Source organism: Crinia signifera, chromosome 1 (genome assembly GCF_055691185.1).
Source record: "Crinia signifera chromosome 1, ASM5569118v1, whole genome shotgun sequence".
Lineage (NCBI taxonomy): Eukaryota > Metazoa > Chordata > Amphibia > Anura > Myobatrachidae > Crinia > Crinia signifera.
In genome coordinates, this window is record NC_139217.1 from 317,233,031 (window position 1) to 317,250,551 (window position 17,521).

Here is a 17,521-nt window from a genome sequence, read left to right on the forward strand (position 1 = left end):
TGTGACCGAACCGGACTTTGACTGAAAGGAAGCCGGCATTTAAGGATGGTAACCTGCTGTTTTGATGGGTGTTTTTGAAAAGACGCAAACATGCCTAGGCATTTTGGGGGGGGGGTCTGTAATGTCAGCGATGACCACTTCCTGCCTGTCTCATCAACAGATCAGTGAAAGCCTCAGAGTGGCAAAAACTGTTCAATGTTTCAGGAATTGCATATAAAGTTGCGACTGGATCGCAATTAGCGATCCATAGACAATTTTCTTGCAATTTTGAAAGGGGCATTTTTCTTTCTGTCTGATTGGCCCTTTCTCTAATTATTGGTCAAGTCTGAATCAGGCACAAAGTTCCTTACAGCCTGCAAATGGCATGCTAGTAAACTTCACCCAGGGTCTTGTGTGAGAATTGAGCCCATGACCCCAATAGTGTTGTCAGGAAGTAATGCTAACCACTATGCCACCATGCATATACAGTTAGATTTGTTTGGTAATGATTCTGCATCAGTAAACAAACATATTTAGAGAAAATGTACAAGACGCTCCAGAGAAAAGTGGAGACGGAACACAAAAATTTCAAAATCAATTAGGCATTGAGCAAGGATTGTGTGATTCACAGATTGGAACATTATGGCTATGTTTAGTGGAATAAAATCTATCTCAGCAAATATATCAGAGTTTAAAAATGTCTATTTGTAAGCCATTCAGAAAATAGTCAGTGGCAAAATTGTACAACTCCAGGCATTTAGATAAAAGGCAAAGCACCCATAGCAACCATGTTTATACCTATTTAAATCAGAGATGTAGGCCGCTTAATGATTAAATGTCCTGACTGCAAAATTCTGTTACCGAAATTGAATTTAAGCAACCAGTGACTCAGATGCAGAATAGGTCAAAATCAGCAGGATTTCCCAAACTCCAGGGTCTGATCTGATTTGGGAATAAAGTAAGAAAGAGCAAATAATAGTGGGCTTGGGGCCTGATTAAGAGTTGATTGCTGCTCAGCAAATTCACAGATCAAGAGATTATCGAATGACTGTGCATGTGTACGGATCATAACTCATATGCGTGAGGGTGAAAAGCGTCAAAAATTGCATATGGATCTTAAATACAATGGGGTTTATTTAGTAAGATGGGAGTTCTATTTCAGATGGGATGTTGCTATGGGTAACCAATCAGAATCTAGAAGATAATAGATATAATCTTATTGGTTGCCCATAGCAACATCACATCTGAAATAGAACTCCTATTTTAGTAAATTTCCCCAAATGAGGCCGGAGGTTAACTGACAGGAAGCCGGCGTTTAAAGTCAGTGTCCGAAAAACACAGGTGTGCAAAGACGTTCTAAGGGAGGGTCTTTGACATCAGCAATGACCTCAATCAGCCTGTCTGTGTCCCAGATGTCTGGTAGGGTCAGACTTGCGCACATTTGCACAGACTTGAAAAATGATTTAATGAAATTAATTATATTATACCACTCACCGTAATGCTGGTTACATATTACGCCCCACACCATAATGCTGATGACATATAACACCCCACACTGTAATGGTCATTACATATTACGCCCCACACTGTAATGCCCATTACATATTACACCCCACACTGTAATGCCCATTACATATTATGCTGCTCACTATAATGCCCATTACAGATTATGCCTCTCACTGTAATACCCATTACATATTATACAGCACACCGTAATGCCCATCACGTAATAAGCCACACAACGTAATGCCCATTACATATTACTTCACACACAGTAATGTCCATTGCATATTATGTCACACACCGTAACACCTATTACACATTATAACACACGTAAAGCCTTTAACATAATATTCCACACACTGTAATGCAAATTACATTTTATGCCACATAACTGCCGCTTACCTACATGCTCATTGCCAGGAGTTACATGCCTGTTGCCAGGGAAATCTTGGTCGATGCCAGGGGTTATATGCCCATTGACAGGGGGCTACATGTTGTTGCGTGGGGGTTGTGTGCTCCTTGCCAGTAGTTTAATGCTCATTGCCACAGTAAGGGGGGTTATATGCTCATTGCCATGGGGGACTTACTTTCTCGTTGCCCAGAGGGAAAACTTGCTCATGGCCCAGAGGTGCGCACTGTCAGTGTGTTACATGCTGGATGCCGGGGGACGCATACTCCACGCCAGCGCTCCAGGAATGTGCACTTCCGGGTAGGGTTGGGCGCTCTGCGCTCTCCTGTCAGATGCTAGAGGTGGCTGTTTGAGATGTGGCGGGCGGCGGGCAGCTAGCGACTCGCATCTGACAGGAGGCTTCAGTGTTCAGCAGGTAGCAGGCAGCCCTCCGCTGATTACTTAATCCGGCTAGGCTGGCATAGATCGGACCAGGTTCTCCCCTCTTCAAATGTACTGCTGGTACCCCCTTGATGGTGATCCTGGCTATAGCAACCCCCTTCTTATCCCCAAACAGCTGCAGACTGTAAATCTCTTGACATTGGCAGCCACACTATGCGTGCAAAACACGGGTGTCCAGCACATGAGCAAAGTATGGGAAAAGAGGGGATAGTTGTTACAAAAATAACGATATTCAAATATCTCAAAAATCTTTCATCACAGCCAAACATAAAAATGTACACATAAAACATTATTCTTCTTCTATTTATTTTGGATGTAAGTTACATCCAATAATTATTACAAAAATAATTGTAACAATCTGCCCCCTATAGGGGTAAGTTGTTACAGAGTTGGGGAAAGTTGTTACTGATAAAATAATACATATAAAATCTTAATATAAATAGTATTTATTAGAAAACTTTGTACGTTTTTCACAAATTTACATTTGGCATATATTTGGTATATAGATGATTATTCAGACCTGAACATACAGCTGCAAATTCGCAGTACAATCGATGAACGACTGCACATGCATACGGATTGTAGCGCACATGCCCAAGGCCATCCTGCAATAAAAACCAGTGCCGTTTAGTACCCTCACCTACTCATCTGAGGGTAAGGGCACTAACCGGGACAGTAGGTAAACTAAGCATGCCTCAATGGTGCAGATTCAATGATTGATTGTAATTTTGCAAAACAAATTGAACATCACTGTCCATGCTTCTTTTTGTGTGCAAAATGCGCATTTATTTTACAAGTGTGGAATGGCAATCAACTCAATGGTGTTTCTATACTACAGTATGTCAATTAGCGGAAAAGAATTACATGGGAATGTATACCTGACCAACATAAGAGCTTACCTGTGAATGTAGCAGCACATTTGTTAATTCCACTTTCCTGTATTTTCACCCTCCTCAGATAAACAGTAGGGTTGTGCCTTTAGAAAAGGTGCTTTTTTTTTAGGAGCATAGCAATGTAATATTGTGAAGTTAATAACAAATGACTGGATATGGAAAATGTTCCATGGTTTCTGCTTTCTGTAGATGGAGACCTGATTACCAACAAATTTAATTACTAAGAGGGGGGAAAAAATTGTCCATGCAGCTGGGAACAGTTATGCCGCAGCATTTGTGCTCAGAAATGTTTACTTAAATTAATACACAGTGCTATGTAAGCAGTTTACAAAAGAGTAATTTGCATTCTTTCGCAATGTCTTCACACCATTCTGGGTATACAATCAAACTCACTTTAACATCTTCAGTGCCAGCAGTGTTTGTGAATTCCTCAACTGAAAGATGCTTGGGAAGTCAGACACCATGAATAAATATCTGTGCAATGAGTAAACTCTAATGTCGCAACAGTTTTTCACGTATTTTTATGGATAATTTTTTAACATATATTTTAAAATGCTATTTAACCTATAGGTATTACAGAAACAAGCAAATAAACTTTCATTGACACAGCAAGCCTCTGCCCCAGATTACATGCTTGCATGCCTGAGCAGCGGCGTCCCTACCTTTATAAAGGAGCACAATAAGGGGTCTATTCTGAAAATGACAGCTTTGTGTGCTTAAAGATAACCACTATTCAACTGCGCTTATATATAATATTGTATAGTGAAATGACAGAAATGTATAGCAGCATAGCAACTTGGGACCTTTGCGTGTTTGCACAGGGGAGCGATGTTTTGCATCTGCGCATGTGCATATGCATTTCTGCGCATGTGCAGACGCTGGATATGAATGGGCATGGCGAACTGCAAGTTTACCATCCCATACACACCTACAGTAGCAGTGCATACAGGGGGCTTAGGGTTGCGGCGGATGGACGCGCCTATGGGAACACCCAGCATTTCATGGGCGTTGCCATGAAAATGCTGGGCATTCCCATGGAAAAGCTAAGGCACCTCAGAGAGTCTTAGTTTTGTGTGCACATTCCACATCATTCGATGGTTGGCGACCATCGAATGATGTGGTTCTTGCCCCTTAGGCTGCAAATGGATGTTTATGCAAAACATCCATTCACAGCTGTGCGGGCGAATTCGGTGTGCAAAGGGGGGCGGGCGACTAGACAAGCGGCAGACGGGCTTAAAATCACACGGATCGCTGCAAACTTCGCAGAGCTGCGTGTGAACCAGAATAAGGTCCTTGGTGTGATAAAAAAACATATGAATGACCATCGGTTGGGATGTTGGAGGTCAGAATACTGATGCTGGCATCCCAATGGAGGGAATCCTGACAGGTGTCCAGTAAGTTCTCCCTGCACACTTTAACCCAAACTCTCTCTCCTGCAGCCTAATGCTAATTCCCCCCCCCCCCAGCCTAAACCTACCCCCCTTACCCTACAGCTTAACCCTAACCCCCCTTTCAAGTACTTAACCCTCCCTCCCCATCCTTTTGGCTAAGATCAAGTGTAGTATCTGTTCTTATCAGTGGGTCTGGACCGGACCCTGGCAGAGAATAGAGAAATGTCGGACTAATTACCTTCCCATATGGGCTAAGGAGTCGGGAAACCTCATGCTCTGGGCAAGTGGAAAGGTCTGGCTGAGTATCTACGCCCTGCTGGGGGAGGGAATACCATTGTTTCCACTGGTAGGGAGGGGAGAAGCATTGGGCTGAGTAGTTGGGGCCCTTGTTCGGGGGTCTATAGCCTCTGAGGGAGAGTCATTCGAAAAGCCCGGTCTAGTGTACAATAACAGGAATACAGGAAAAGCTGGGACCGAGTAGATTGCTCTCTGGTTCGGGGGATACATGTCCCCCCCCCCTCCCTGGCCAGAGAGACAGCAAAAAGCCCAGCCTAGTACTCAACCCCTGGGAGAAGTGAAACGTCGGGACTGAGTAGGTGTTTTCTTCTCCTTCAGTTAGTCTGTTTGGCCTCTGCGGGGAGACTCATCAAAAAGCCCGCTGGAGTATCCATTCCCATGCCGGGGTCCGGAAAGGGCCTGCTGGTGGAGCAGAGAAACACTTGGTCAGACGCTGACTGGCTGGCTGCCTGGAGTCCGAGGCTGCACTGTGCCCCCGGGGAAACTCGGGGTGCTGAACATGCACGGGTGATTCCCAAATCACCATGCACTAGTATAGCACTAGCACTGCACACTTTCCCTCTAGGTTATGCTACACGTCCTTACCTCGTCCTTTTGGATGGGGTAAGACAATTTTTCAAACCCCCACCTCGGCCTTCTGGCTGAGGTCTCTTTATTTATTTCTTTTCCCTCTCACATTTGTCTCAGCCATAAGGCCGAAGAGGGGAAAAAAGGGGTCGCTCTGTCCTCTTCGCCGAAGCTTAGAGAGACCCACTTTCCTCAACCCCCGGAAGGGTTAAGACGGTGGGTCCTCTACACCCGAAGGTTTGTTCTTTGTTTTCTGTAGTTTGTCATGTTTTTTTTGGGTTGTGTGGTTTGACCCTTATGGGCCATCCACTCCCCAATGTACCGAAGTTCTCATCCTTTTGGGGAGAGCTTCGATCCCCTCGAGGTCTCTCCAAACCTTCGGTGTGGAGGACCCACCGTCCTAACCCTTCCAGGGGTTGAGGAAAGCGGGTCTCTCTAAGCTTCGGCGAAGAGGATCCACCGATCCCTTTTTTCCCCTCTTCGGCCTTATGGCTGAGAGGGGGTAGGAGAGTTACGGGGCCCTTCTCCTTTGGGAGAGAGTCCATTCGATCGCACGACCCCCTATGCACGATTTACATCGCGCACTGGGTGGTGGGAGCACACCTCGGGCTCCTGAGATTCCTCAAACCCTCCCCATAGCATAACCCTATCCCCGGCCTAACCCTAAATACCCAGCTAGTACCTAAACCTCCCTCCCTCCAACTCAAACACACACACGTACACATGGTCTAATGCTAACCTGCCCTGCATACATACTGTACTAACAGGATGGTGGCAGTCAGGATTCCAGTGCCGGTCTTCTCTTGCCGCAAGTAGGGATGCTGGTTTTGGTATTCTGACTGCCAGGCATCCCATCTTTCGGGATCTTAACCACATCTCAGGGTGGTGTATCAACTGGTACATCAGACACATTGATTTATTCACAATTGAATGCTATAACTGTTGTGTAAAAATGTTTATTTTTATATAATAATATTATCGATAGTCAAAGTGGGAATTTTGAGGTTTGAAGTGGATGTATGGAAAGTTCTGAAGTGGCGCTATAAAAAAAAATATATATATATATATAATGGCATTGTAAGTTATGGTATGTACCCTAAAGTACAAATGATGGCCCCCATGACTACCAATGATTGCGTGGAGGAAAATAAATGTGGGTCACGGCGACGTCAAAATTAAAAAGAAAAAAAGAGAAAAAATGGGGGTTCCCATCATATATAATGGGGGGTTGAGGGCATGCAGCAGCCAAGACAGTGGTGGGGGCAGGTAGCAGTTAGTATAGAGGGAGTTAAAGGCAAGCAGCAGTTGGTGTGGAGGGGTTTAAGGCAGGCAGTGTAAAGGGGAGATAGATGGCAGCTGGGGCAGTACTGTGGCCAAAAATGGAGTTAGGGGAAGGGAATAGCTGGGGTGGGTAGGGAATGGGGTCAAGATAGCAGCTGGGGCAGTACAGGGGTAGGAAGGGGGGACACTGGTAGACAGAAGTTGGTGCAGTGGTTACCTTCTTCCCGTCCCTCAGCAGCCATAATTAGACCATCAGCTCCTGTTCCGGTCAGTGTCTGCATCCCTGGCCTCTTGTGTGCAGAGAACTGGCTGAAGTACAAAAGATGAAACCAGAAGGCGCCTTATGTACACTAAAAAACAATTGAATCAATAAATAACACAAAACAATAATTTGCATGCATGCAATAACACAATTAATTTAAAATAACCACATCAATGCAATTGCGTATTTTGTGTAAAACGTAACCTATAGTTACCAAGTCCTGATTGGACAATTGGATTGTGCAGATTGGACAGATCTTGCCAGTCACACGATAAAGGGTAAATTTCCCAAGACTTTATGTGGGGGATGGTGAGTGATAAGTCCTCCCAAGTATAAAGAAGAGGTAAGCTGATGGATTCCTTACTCACTCATAGGTCTCAGATGTTGGATGACCAGTATTTGTAAATGGCACTTAGTGATTGCCAGGATGGTTATGAAGTAGCACCATCTCCCAGGGTCTCTTGTTAGACTGCAGCGTGTACTAGATTGGTAAGTATATGCACACTCTGCCGGCCAGTGAGCCAAGTGCAGGCTGGAGTACACTGTCTCCGGCAGGTGCAATCTCCTTGGTTTGTAGATACACGCTACTCCTTGTGGAGACAAAACTTTGAAGTAACAGTCCTCCGTTTGTGTGGCAGCTGTCGGTGAATCACTCTATGCCGTATACAGACACCAGTGCAGGAGACCAAAGTGTGGGAGGATTCAATCGAAAGGTCTGTAATGCAGATGTGCCCCTTAGGTCCTCGGTTATAGATACTAACGGAACTGGAGCCCCATTCCTAATTGACAAAGCCGCCTGAGCGCGGCGAAACGCGTCTTGTGAGGAGCCAGGAAAGTAGTGCCAGTTCACCAGAGAAAGGCAGCGGACCCTGCAATCACCAGAGGCTACTGGCATGTAGGAGACACTAGAGGGCTCAGACTCTACTGAGAATGTTTAGATCTCTGGAAAAATGAACAGTAGCTGGAGACACTTTAGTGGTGAATATTAAACAAATGTATTTATTGAGCATGTATAGGTAGATATTTAGGTGGGTGTCAGAGCAGGTGTAGGTAGATATTCAGGTGGGTGGCAAAGCAGGTATAGGAAGGTATACAGGTGGGTGCCAGTGGCAGAGCAGGTATAAATATGTATACAGGTGGCTTCCAAGGACAGAGCAGGTATAGGTAGGTATATAAGTGGGTGCCAGTGGCAGAGCAGGTATAGATATGTATACAGGTGGGTTCCAAGGGCAGTGCAGGTATAGAAAGGTATACAGGTGGGTGCCAGTGGCAGAGCAGGTAAAGGTAGGTATATAGGTGTGTGCCAGTGGCAGAGCAGGTATAGATATGTATATAGGTGGGTTCCAAGGGCAGCACAGGTATAGGAAGGTATACAGGTGGGTGCCAGTGGCAGAGCAGGTATAGATATGTATACAGGTGGGTGCCAGTGACAGAGCAGGTATAGGTAGGTATATAGGTGGGTGCCAGTGACAGAGCAGGTATGGGTAGGTATACAGGTGGGTGCCAATGGCAGAGCAGGTATGGGTAGGTATACCCCCCTTATTTACCTGGTTTGTGGACAGTGACCCACCACCCACCATACAGTATGTCAACCTATGAGTCAGTGATATAACACTTTTTCTGTCCAGGAGTGAGCATATCAATCGTTTATATAATATATATATATATATTTTTATTTTTTTCAAATCTTAATATTGTAATGTAATATTTGTGTGTGATCTATATAAATGTATTCTTTTTTTATCAACTGTGTGTTATTCATTGTAGCAAAGAAGCGCTGTTCCTTTATTCCTCATGGGTAGGTATACAGCTGGATGTCAGCGGCAGAGTAGGTATAGGTAGGTATACAGGTGGATGCCAGCGGCAGAGCAGGTATAGGTAGGTATACAGGTGGGTGCCTCCGACCCTGCAGCAAGGGGAGACCCACACTCCACTGGGGAATTCTGGCAGGGGTACAAACAATCCAGAGCAGCAGGAGACGTGACTAACCTTCCCCGACAGCTCTATCTCTGCCAGTCAGGCAGTGTTCTCCTCCGCCGAGCAGGTCTAAATCACGTCCACTATGTAATGTATTTGCTGCATATGTTTTTAGTTTTGAAGTCTGCACAAGGCTGTCTGTAGCTGTATATGCACCCTATGGGGGATCCATGTGCTTTTCCATCCACTAATTCAGCCTCGTACGTTGGTATGCAAAAGCGCAACCCGAACGATTGTCAGAGGACCATGCATACGCACGGTCCACAGTGTGAAGCACTCCATGGGATCACAGCCAGCAATTGCTAACCATCGCTGGCTGTTTGCAAGTTAAATTGTCAGCCGGGGGTACGTTTGTATTCGCAGCAATGCACAGGGGCAGGGGGACACACACACTGGTGGGGCGGCATTGACCTGATCACTGGGATGCAAAGATTCAATGCGCATTGATCAGGTCTGAATCAGACCCAGAGATCCAGCTTTGAAATGATTTACTTACCAAAGGATTAGTAAATAAAAGACTGATAATATATTGCCGCCCTTTTATAAAACTCTTTTTACAGTTGTTTTTATTGTCAGGTATATCCTCTTATTCCATTACATGTCACTATCTAATAACACCACTCTTGGGTGGACTCCAGGCCATAAACCTTGTTTGGGGTGGGGGGTGAGTGGGGAGATATAACTTATGTACAAATAACTGTATAGAGAACACTATGGGGACTACAGATAATAGTGTGTTAGAATAAATATACAATAAAAACTGACCTATTTACCCTGTTATTGGGGTTTAGACCTGATACATTAAAGTTCTTATTTTTTGAGTAAGAAATGTATTTCTGACCAGCTGTATCTCAAATCCAGGAACATGCACTTCCATAGCAGCCTGTCCCAGCAATGTAGAAACTATCTGATCACATCAGGAATCTCTGTGCTGCAGACCTACAGATGTATCCACATAGTCCCTGCATGTCAAACAGCCCTTCTAGTCAAGACTAGAATGACTTGCTATCGCCAATGTGTCTTTTCATGCAATTTTTGCCATTTGATTAGGATGTACAAGCAGCTTTTGCAGATTAAAATGATATGCAGCATAAATACAGTATATTCTGTGTGCGACCACATATGAAATACAATGTTACAGTGTGTTCCTAGAAATGGAAGGTATTGTAATGAGATTTTAGAGGGTATAGTTTCAGAATAACCCACATGGAAATGGTTGTAGGTCAAGAATTGCTGCAAGATAAGGGGGTGGGAGAACAAAGGGGAGCTGAGGAGGAACATATGGAGTGTGTGGGGAAAAGGGGACAGGGCTGGTTCCAGTGGAGGGTCCAGACCACAGCAACTATCCAGTTGGGTGCAGGAGAAAGTAGGGCCCTTTGGGCATGCAAAAAGGCTTGTAGTGAGGGGAGCGGTATTATCTCTGTCCTGTCGCAGCCTCTATTATCCTTCATTTACTTTGACTGGTGCCTAATACCCCCTGTTCTAGTACCTATGGTGGACATATAACTCTTAAGTGAGTTGTTGTAGAGTCATGAGTATTTTAAAGGAGAAGAAGAGGGAATATATGATTTTGGAAGGGGTGACTAACATTGATTTGGGCTATACAAAAATGACACCTCATACATAAAAATGCATGTGTCCATTGCACAGCATACCTGAATTCTGCTAGTGTATTGTATCAAAGTACTGTACATTGTATAATATAGTACTCTCTTTTTATAACACCATTATTACTTACTGCCAGGTGTTTTTTCTAAACATATATTGAATAGGACAATCACCTCACTATAAAAATGACAATATTTCTTTATACTCGTTTTATAAAAGGAAGCACTGAAGATATACAGATTGAATGATGAAGCTCTCTATCACCACCCTGTGGCCATAGTGGCCCTATTTACATTATTAAGGTGAATTAGATAACTCAAGGTCAGGTCCCTATTTACTATGTAGGAGTTGTGGTAAATGTAGCTAGCTTAGCAGATATTACAGTGTGGCACTGAAATATGTATATATTTAAGTGTCACACCATAATATATATACCCAAAAGTTCAAAACATTTAGAAACATGATTTCAATTCCCAAGAAGCACATTATAAAACAAATTGTGATGCTATTGGTTTAAATATACTCCAAGGGTAAATTAGATAAATTATTTATGTCTTTATTAATAGACACACAGGGGGAAATTTACTAAATAGGACGATCAGGGATGATCCGATGTAGGAACGGGATCAGCTGTGATCGGCTGTTTCTTCAGTATGAGAACTTAGTAAATTGCAGAGTTCCCAGGATTTGTATTTTCCAATGGTGAAGTCATTCTTATTTGGTTGCCGAGTTTCCCAGCAACCAAATATGGATGACCCTAAAGCATTCTGTCAGATTCGTGCAATACTTCTTTATGTAAAAAATAGAATAAATAATTATAAAAAACATTTTGTGTTCCCCCACCACACGCATAACCAATTCCGCGCTCTTTGATTCGATCCTGGTTTCAGAAATACAGGGGAGGAAGGGGGGGAATCTGGGGTCCCCCTTGATTTCAGATACAAGCACCGGGCTCTTGGACTGGTCCTGGTTACAAAAATATGGGAGGACAAAAAAAAAAAGACTAGGAGTTCCACCTTATTTTTATAACCAGCACACCACAGGGCTTCAACAGCCATAGCCGGGGGTCACATTTAATATACAATACTTCTCTCAGTATCCCTTATACCTTTCTCTGTGTTCTCCATACCTGTGTCCTATATACCAATCTCAGTGACCCATATACCTCCCTTTCTCCTGGAAGTCCCTCTACGCATGTGCAGAACCCTAGCAGCTGCAGGGCTTGCTGGGAGGTATAACTGACAGATCCCCCACACAGCAGCACTGCGGAGAGGAACCCACTGGAAGGGGCTTTAGTACATTTAAAAATGCGATAACAACTAATAAAAACTGTTTTCTTTTCCACATTTTTTCTTTAGTACATCCCATCCAGAGACTGAATGGAAAAAGGGGACTTTGAGAGAAGCTACTGCTTTCCCACAGATATGGGCCACACAGAGCATAGATAGTCTGTAGAGGGTTCCTCCAAAATCCTCTGTCAATTGCCACTGTGCATGTGTGGTCAGAGAGCGCAAGGGAAAGAAAGCTGGCGAGTGAGAGCACAGGGAAGAAGGAGATTGGGAGTGAGAGTGCAGTGGAGAGGGATATGGCAAATGAGAGCATAAGGGGATGGAGATGGCAAATGAGAGCAAAGGAGGAGGAAGATGGCAAATAAGAGAATAGGGGGAGGGAGATGGCAGTGATAACACTGGGGAGACGGAGTTGGCAGGGAGATAGCAGGAGAGAATTAAAGGGAGAAAGCACACATGGGCGAACATACAGAAGAGAGCTGGTCATTCTGAAAGATTCGTGATTTCTTTTCAGTCTCGCATGCGCATACTGATGCATGCGCAGGGTCTCTGGGCAAACGGACTCGGCAACTTGATCCGTTCACACAGGACAGTGCGGACGGGGGCGGCGGTGAGGTACACTGAGCATTCCCATGGTAATTCGGAGATGATAAAAAGGGAAAAAAAAGTAGCGCTTACAGATGAGGAATAAAGATCACAATTTATTGTACATAACCAATGTAATAAAAATGAAAAAGCATAAAATAAAATTACTTCAGCAATAAAGGAAAATGGGGGAATAGGTTTAAAAGAGATATCTCTGTCAGAGCCCTCTGGTTGCCACTGTTCTGTGTGGTTTAGGATCCGCTCCTATATGAACCGCCTGGATGATGAAACATGTATAGGAAACTTTTCTAATTGGGAAATTGAATGGTACTTTCTACTGGATTCAAACAATTCCAAGTGATTCCAAGCGGAGAGAATTTCTTCTATTTCACCACAAGGAGATTACAGCTATAGAAGCAATCCTAAATGGATACAGGACTCCATGGTGACCCGCAGTGGTAATTATATCTACCTACAATTGTTTGAATCCAGTGGAAAGTACCATTCAATTTCCCAATTAGAAAAGTTTCCTATACATGTTTCATCATCCAGGCGGTTCATATAGGAGCGGATCCTAAACCACACAGAACAGTGGCAACCAGAGGGCTCTGACAGAGATATCTCTTTTAAACCTATTCCCCCATTTTCCTTTATTGCTGAAGTAATTTTATTTTATGCTTTTTTATTTTTATTACATTGGTTATATACAATAAATTGTGATCTTTATTCCTCATCTGTAAGCGCTACTTTTTTTCCCTTTTGTTCTCTTTATTCAGGGACCTACTCAGTCCCTCAAGTAGCAGCTTTTTGGCCATACACCCATATCAGCGCCCATCTGACCACCCTAGGGTGGCCTTGTTTCTTCACCTAATTCGGAGATGATGCAGGGGCAGGCAGCTGACGTCAATGGATGTCAGTTGCCTGCCCTCTTCCATACAGGGAGCACTCAGATATAAGACACCAGAGAGTTGATGTAACATGTGTAGAGAGAGTTAGATTTGGGTGGGGTTTTTACTACAAACTGATATCTATATTGCAGTGTAAAAATAAAGAAGCCAGTATTTACCCTGCACAGAAACAATAAAACACCCAAATCTAACTCTCTATGCACATGTTATATCAGCCCCATCTGCAGTGCACATGGTTTTGTCGATTAGAGTAATTGTTCCTTTCCGAGTGAATCAGAATAACCCCCTATGTATTTCTATTTTATTTCAGGTTACTTAAGATTACTTAAGATATATGAGAATATTTTTAGCATCCGGGCAGCACAGGTCCTATGGATACTATACACTGTGACACCTGGTAATGCATGCAGAGTTATCACCACCAATATTTAAGTTTAATTGTTTAAGTAACCTTTTGTTTTCCCTTTTTTTTTAAATAAGTGAGAGCTATTGCCAGCCATACACAGTGCGTTTTGGACTGCCGATCCGCTACATAATACATAAATACCCTAATGGCAGGTCTACGTTACACACACACACAAAAAACTCCCTCTCACACATATATACCCCAGGGCTTAAAGTGGCCCTTTTGCATATAATTCAAAACACCTGCGATGGGCTAAAGCAGCATGTGTTTTGAACTAGATGTGATGCAGTCTAGTACAAAAAGTACCTGCAGCACATACTTTATGTGCTGTGCGATTATGTGCTGCAGGTACTTTTTGTACTAGGAAACAAAAAGAAACTACTCTACTAGAGAGCAGAGAGTGGGCGCCTGGTGTATGAGATGTTCTTACCAAGCAGCTGCTGGGGTACAGGGGTAGTCAGTCCCTGTTGGTCACGAAGAACAAGCAAAAAGTACAGAGAAGCAGCGCTGGAGTTACAATGAACACAAATTACGTTGAATGTAAAAATACCTTTATATATTTCTGCAAGCTAAAAATGACATTTATACACAATTACATAACATAATTACACAATGAACCATATAAATTAAAAAGGAATGTAAAATTATGGATCTCACTCTGTGGTTGGATCGGAATTCACAGGGGCCACTGCCCAATTTTTGTCAATCCAGTTGGTAAGTGCACTTAAACATTGAGTTCTCTGCCAAGTGGGGAGGGTGGGAATTGGTAGGGTACTCCCATCTCCCCTCTTGGTATCCCCCCCTGCGCTGCCACTATCTCCCCATTGCCCGTGCTCTCCCCTGCCCTCTCTCTCTATTTTGTTATCTTGCTCTACTGTATCTTGCTTTCTCTCTCTCTTTAATCCCCATCCCCTGTGCATTCTCACTGTTCTCCTTGAATTCCCCAAGGTGAGAATCAAGAATATGGACTTTGAGGGACATCCTGTACTGCACTGTGCAAAAGTTCTTCAACAAAGTCTCAACCAACTGCATGTTTTCAGCCCTGAGATTGGCCGTGAAGCTATGAACCACTGTGATAAAGCCGGTCCAAGCAGATTTCTCTTTCTGAGCAGGCATTTTTGGAAATGCCTTGCATTAAATGGACTGATCATATTGCAATATTTTCTTATATAAAAGTATCAGTGCAAAAAAATTCAAGGAACACATCAGTAATAATTCTACACATAGGAGAAAGAAATAAGTAGAGTGAGAAGTTAGATACTGCAAGGCAGCTTTGTGCAGGCACCAAGGGAGGAAATGAAAAGCAAAAAAGGAACAGAAAACCACAGATATCTCAATGTAGCAGAGGGAGCAAATAGAAGCCTTCAACCCCAGGGGTGCAAGTGTGGCGGTAGGGCGTGGTACGGCGTCCCGCTAAAACATATTGTGCCAGTACACAGTACTGCCATTACAAATCAGAGAGCTATCACTAATGTCATGATGTCCCTAATGTGTGTGCCGCGGAAGCGCTCAGTAAGTTCTTCAAAGGACATCAGCCTACGGCGGGACATGCGCAGCCTGTGCAGGTAAAAGAGTACATCAGCCAGAGGACAGACAGGAAATAGCCCCTGCTGCACACAGGTGACAGCAGAGAGAGCTCTGGGGCTGCATCCTCCTCACCTTCAGCACTCTGACGGCGGCACTGTGGGCACTGATATCAGACTGGATGGCTTCATGCCCTCCCTCCGCAGTGGGACACGCATTTGGATCTGGTCTTGTCTATCTCCTCCTCGGTGGGGGCCACGTTACTGACTGTAACGTCACTTCCGGGGAGGAGGCCTGGTCCGCATGGGCGGGCAGCAGACGCGTAGCAGCAGCATGGGGGTGGAGGGTGATGTCCCGGGGGCGTAGATACTGCCTGTCATCTACTATATTGCTGCTGCTGTCACCAGTGCAGTAATACGGGCATGATCTCACTTCATGTTGTCATTATTACTGCATGTGCTAGGCTGAGGCACCCGGTGACGAGTCTGACTGGTAAATTCAGATGGAGCTGCTCTCTTCCAGCAGGGGGTCTGGCGGTCGGATCGCCAACCACCGGCCCCCGGAAGGGGACGTGCGTGCATGAGACACATCCCCTTCCAACGGAGCTCCCTATCAGTCCCAGCCGCCGAGCGCCCCGCACAGTACCACTAAGACATTTTTTCTACTTGCATCACTGTTCAACCCTGAGAAGGACAAGGGACTCATTTAAAAGTGGAGAGCTGGGAAATGTTAGTAGTGATGCCAGGGGTCCGAAACTTTGTGGACAGGTCCAAATGAGCACCTTTCCATTCCATCTCAGTAGCGTACAATTTAGAATGAGGAAAGTTAGGGAGGAAAGTCTCAGAGATTTCCTGTTAGCAGCGATGAGACAAGTAGCAGCCAACAGAAAGCACCTAGCATGCCTGTTTTAGTGCAACAAATCCTGAATGTTAAAGAATGCTTTGAATGGTAAGATATATTAGAGTTGAGGTGGAAAGCCAGGAGTGAATGAACTTCTGACCAAAATGTCTGCCGATCAGGACAGGTCTACAAGATATGGTGGAAAGACCCGGTGGCTGAACAACCATATAAACATAGGGATGAAGAAGATGGAAAAATTGTATAATTTTCAGACGTCTTCTTTATTTGGAACACAAATAAAAACAAAAATATCGGACCTTGAAGTATTGGACCAGATATCAGACCAATTATTCCTGTCCATTGGTCCCTGCAAGTCTGCCTTCCACTTCAACTCATGAGTATATTTATGGGCAGTGTCAGAGGTCAGGATAATATTATTCTAGAATGTCGTTTGAAGGGGTAAGTGGTCTAAGAGGGTAATCTGTGGGGGTGAGAGTGATGAAAAGTCTAAGCTGCAAGTATAGGTGAAAGGCAGTGGTTGGGAGATGGAGGCACACCTGAAGCTGTTGTAAAGTAGATAATAAAATCCATTAAGAAATGTAATACATGTGTTAGACCAGGAGGAAAAGGCAGAAGGGGAGAGGCCAGGCAAAAAAAACAAAACACAATTACCACAAAGTGAAAGTAAAGGGGTGTGGTTTGGAGCGACAAAACATAGGTATGGTCTCTAATAGACAAAACCGTGTGCACTGCAGGTGGGGGTAGATGCAGAGGTGGGATTCAGCTGGTTCGCACCGGTTCTGCAAAACCGATACCTAATATACGATCGGTTCTGCAGAACCGGTGGCTAAGGAGTGCTGCGGACACTGACAAAGTACTTGAAGCAGCTGTGAAGCAGAGAGCTGCGTTCTGCCCTGCTGTAAACTGAAAACAGGTCCGCCACTATTTTGAATGCTACTGCTGGACCACCAGCCAATAGGAGCTTGCGGTCTGGCAGCCAATAAGGAGAGGCAATGGGGGCTTCTTATTGGCTGCCGGCCGTGAGCTCCTGCTGTCTCTCAGTCCAGCGTGAGAATTCAAAATAGACGCGGACTTTCTTTCAGCACGCAGCTCTCTGCCCAGCTGTCACAGCTGCTTACAGTGCCTTTCCTCTCTATTAGCTGAGCGCTCCATGCTGGCAGTCATCCCTGCAGTCTTCTCCTCCGTGCCGAGCGCTGATGTGTGGAGTGTGGACCCCGCGGATTACGGAGAACCCCTGCAGCAGCGTGGGCGCTCTCACTTCTGGAATCCCTGGCACTGGGGCAGATGCCTGTATTTACAGCTGAACAGGTACAGCCTCTCTGTGACACTCTCCAATATGC